Raw genomic sequence first — 5,293 nt, 5'->3', positions numbered from 1 at the left:
AGACACATCATGTGAAGTTATTTAACCCGATTATTGTTATTTATATCCGAGATTATTTAATCTAACCCGATCTAAGCTCTATCATGCACCCAAACACGGCGGCGTTTGGGTTTCCTACCTCGGACTCCAGTGCAGCTGTCACGTTAAAATTGTACCGGGGGCGAAAATTGTACCGGCCTACGTCATGATTTGTTTACATCCTGACAACCTGCCCGGCAACAGACGACGCGATGCAGAAAACATGTTTCCAAACGACGAAATGACATAATACAGATAGCGGATCGCTATCTGTATTATGATAGATTGCGATAACACTTGTTTTTACTTTATATTTGTATTGTATTTAATTGTTTAATCGAAACAATAAAAAAATGTGCCCGCAAAACGGGCGATCGCGTCAAATGACGCGTCAAATCACGTAGGAAGGTTCTTCAACATTCTAGACTATGAAACCTGCTTAAAACACTCAGTTTACTAGCTAAATTCGATTAAACAATTCAATACAATACAAATATAAAGTAAAAACAAGTGTTATCTAGCGATCCGTTATCTGTATTATGTTTCAAGAACCCTCCTACGTCATTTGACGCGATCGCCCGTTTTGCGGGCACAACATTTGTCATTTGACGCGATCGCCCGTTTTGCGGGCAAATTTTTTTATTGTTTCGATTAAACAATTAAATACAATACAAATATGAAGTAAAAACAAGTGTTATCGCTATCTATCATAATACAGATAGCGATCCGCTATTTGTATTATGTTATTTCGTCGTTTGGAAACATGTTTTCTGCATCGCGTAGTCTGTTGCCGGGCAGGTTGTCAGGATGTAAACAAACGATGACGTAGGCCGGTACAATTTTCGCCCCCGGTACAATTTTAACGTGACACAGCCACGGCCGACATCTTTCTTTATTCTGGGTGGAAATAGTTACATAGTTACGCCATTAAATGCGTTTATGGAAACATTTTTAGTGAGAAATGTGCATTTTACTTTCATAATGTTCGCTCGGTGAATGTGAAGGATGTTTGGTTTGATAGTTATGACGAAGAGGGAAAGCTCCGTTCACTTGCATGGACATGGACTCATCTAGCTGCGTTGGCGCGTTGGAAGCGTTGAACCACCACACACTGATCAAGCGTCAGGTTAGGCGCGTTACTGGCGTTATCCAACGCGAGTAACGCGGTTGGTGTGGCCGCGGCCACACCAAACGCGTACTCGCGTTGGATAACGCGTGTAACGTGCCTAACTTGACGCTTGATCATTGTGTGTCACAAAAATGGTTCAACGCGCCTAACGCGCCTGTGGCTGCGCTGGATTTAGGAGTCTGAGGTAGGAAACCCAAACGCCGCCGTGTTTGGGTGCATGATAGAGTTTAGATCGGGTTAGATTAAATAATCTCGGATATAAATAACAATAATCGGGTTAAATAACTTCACATGGTGTGTCTGGTGTGTTTCCAGCATTCGTAGTGTTGATCAGCAGAGAAATAGTCCGCCAAGACGTTGAGGTTGCTTAGCAACCAGAGACTCTGTCCATGCAAGTGAACGGAGCGTTCACTCTTCGTCATAACTATCAAACCAAACATCCTTCACATTCACCGAGCAAACATTATGAAAGTAAAATGCACATTTCTCGCTAAAAATGTTTCCATAAACGCATTTAATGGCGTAACTATGTTACTATTTCCACCCAGAATAAAGAAAGATGTCGGCCGTATGCTTCTGTGCAAGCGTCACTACTCTCTGCCAGTGACGTCGGGTCAAGCTCCACGCTGATTGGCTATCGCGGCTAAGCATCACGCGTTGGAGCGTTGAAAGTTCAATTTTTTGAACTCCGGGCGTAGGCGCGTAGGTGCGTATATACGCAGCTCATACGTATGGCGAGTGGATAGTGCCAGGATTCCCTGGAGAAGGATAACAACGTGTGAAATGAACGTGTGGAGAAGCTACGCCGCCGCCGTGTGGAGAGGATATGCACGCCGCCGCCGTTGGGACTGGGGTTCGATTCCCAGTCTATATATATAATTTTTTCTTCATTATTTTCTGGTATTAATATATCCAATGACTTGTTGATGAATAAGTTGATGACATTTTATAAAAAACGTTAGTTTTTATGTGTCAAAAAGACAAACTGTTTTAAAACAGATCTCAAAAATGTTTTGATGATTGTATGGGCCTGATGTCACTTCATCGGGCAGAGGGGTATTCCACAAAGCCGGTTTTATCACATAACCGGGCAAATGAATCCAGGGTTTGCGGTAACCCTAGGGTTTCCGTTCCAAAATGAACACGGTATGTTAGTTACTATAGCAACATATGCTCTGAATCAAACCTGGTCGGACCAGGTTTTGTGCAGGTTAAGTTTGGAACATAACCCGGTTTTGGGGATTTAAAGCTGCGTGCACCGCAGATTCCATGTGTTCACAATGGCATGCCCTTTTGATGAGAGCCCTGTTGATACCGGAGCGCCAATTATTCGTGCAATCCACCGGGAGAGATTTATAAGACCACGGCTATATCCGGATGACTTTTTGCTGGAGAGATACAGATTCTCACGCAAATCTTTAATATATTTAAATAGCCTTCTCCACAGTAGCGTGCAGTGAATACATTAACGCCTCGACATGTTTCGATTGGTAGTGATTTTCACCTCTTGATATTGATTTATTTTCATTTTGAAAGAAACGACACATCTCTCGCACATCTCAACGCCATCTCTCGTTCGGTTGTTTAGAACTGAAAATCCGGTTCCCAGGACAACATGACATTTTCACTTTCAAGCGGCCCGTTTCCCCATTTCGATCAGGGTTTCCAAGATCCATAAATCACTTCTTTATAGGTTTGGCGTGGACGCGCACAACCCTGTGTTAACCAACCCTGTGTTGATTGAACTAATGCATAACTGGTGCCGTGGAACCGACAGCTCTGGTTTAGTTGGCACAGGCTCACTCAACCTAGAGTTCAGCGTTAACTCTGTTTGTTAAACGTCCGTTCGTGGCATACCCCCCAGGCCTATGACATTTTCTGTTTTCTATCTAGGCTATATTATTCACTTTCTTTTTCAAAAGTTGTAGTTAATATATAAATCAATGTAACAATGTAAATGATCACAATGGAATTTCTTTGATGAAACAGAAAACATTTGTGAATTAACAACCGCATTTATCTGTGTTTCAAAGTAAATTTTAAGCATCGATCATTCAACAGAATCTGTGCTTTGACAGCAGATAATTAACCATACAAATGTTGAATTTGAGAAGGCAAGAAAGAAGAAAAACATTATTGGGCAGATAGAAGACTTCATTGTAGTCACTAGTTGTAAGCCAACATGTATTATTTTGGCAGACGGCCAAACAAAAGCTTTGATTGTAGTCATCCAATAAGGGTCTGGCAAAGCATAAAAACGTGGAACTGGGACGAGACGCTTCTGCAGGTTTAGAACCGGAACCACAGGAACCAGAATCTGGGAGGCAGGCAGGAGAAGTGGAGGTGTGGGCAAGTGGTTGAAGAGCTAGTTTAGTTGACTGGAGAGGAAGCTCAGGAGCAGGCCTCAGAACAGAAGATGGAGCCTCTATGGGCTCGCGACAGTTCTCCCTGTGCAGTGCCTAAAAGTATTACCTTTTTTGTATAACAAAGCATAATATCAGATGACAACATGGCTACACAGGAAATGGCACAGATACTAGGTTATTATTGGCTGGGTAAAGTGTTTATAAACTCAACATCTTGTGATTGTTGCAGTATTTATCACTTGGAGCCGGGTGGTGCTTTTCTCCATCACCATGATATTAATAATAATGACTTGCCGGATGTGGGGGTATGGCTCAAACACTGGTGCCTGACTCCACATACGCGCCTTGATCCACAGTACTGCTCGTAGAGTTGGATGAAAAGTGCCTCAAACACACGATTGCAGTCAGGTCACTGCTGGGATTCTCCCTCCTGCAAAGTATTTGCAAAGGTATTGAGTAGCATTAGTGTAGTACAAGACATGATGTAATGGCTTGCCTTGCAGTATTGTCATGCTTGCTCAGAGTATTCATTTAGAATATATTTGTATGTGAATGTGAGCTTAATTCAAATTGTATTCATGATTGTAATCATATACTCATGAAAATCTGTTGATTCTTGGTATTGTACGGATAATAAATTGTTGTGTTGGTAGATCTATAGTCTCCTGTGTGTACAAGGAAATATGAAAACAGGCAAGAGAGGAGATTTAACGCTGGTTATGTTGGCTGCCATTGTCATCTCCTTTATTTTACACCTCATCAGATATTCTTAGCATTGTTATCTCAATCAATGAATAATCTACACAATTTCTTCTGTATGACTGATTAAATAAACCCAATAACCAATAACCAAAATAAACCTTCAAATCAAATTCATTTATCTAATTACATTAATATAAATATTAAGTATAAATGTGACTCTTAACAGATATACTGTAGTAAAAGATAACACTTTCAGTGGTGTTTAATGCCAAGTCTGTAGACCTACCCATTTTAATTACAGTAAATTACCCAAACAAATTAGCAATTCATTATCTCAACTAAAACAATAATAGGTCTACTTTGAGAGTGAATAACCGTATCAAAACAGGCACCATCAAAATGGCCTACATTTAAACAACAGTTTATCTGTCCTACATTATACATTGCTGTTCCAAGTGATATAAATGTGCTGGTTGTATAAAACACTAGTTAATCGTAAACTACGTCATAAAATCAAACTGAAGCGCTTTGTGGCCACATACCTAGTTCAGGCGTTCTCACGGCGACGTAGGGCAGCAGGCGTCTAACCCTACATGCCCACTACCTCCGTCAGTCAACTTCTTGACTGAGCCGAAGGCTCCAACGGAACAGACGGATCCACAATGCATTGCGCGTCCGTCCCCATTCAAAGTCAATGGGGATCAGTCAACGGACGGAGGTAGTGGGCACGGGGCGTTACCCTACATGCCCACTACCTCCGTCAGTCAACGGACGTGGGAAGGCGTGGCTGACTGATGGGGGAGTAGTCTTTGCAGAGGCATCCGTCAGCCAATCAAATCGCTTCGCCGGGTTCTTCCCGCTACTTCCTGCTTGTTGCGATACAAGATGACCCGCTTTCCCGCTTTCCAGTATCGTCAGAGCCCGAGTCGCGTCACAGTGCTTAAATTTGCATACGCGATCTGATTGGATGACGGATCCGTCGCTGCCGAAAAAGTTGAAAATTTTTCAACTTCTTGACTGAGCCGAAGGCTCCAACGGAACGGACGGATCCACAATGCATTGCGCGTCCGTCCCCATT

This window comes from Gadus macrocephalus, chromosome 16 (genome assembly GCF_031168955.1).
Source record: "Gadus macrocephalus chromosome 16, ASM3116895v1".
NCBI lineage: Eukaryota > Metazoa > Chordata > Actinopteri > Gadiformes > Gadidae > Gadus > Gadus macrocephalus.
Note: the sequence above shows the minus strand (reverse complement) of the source record.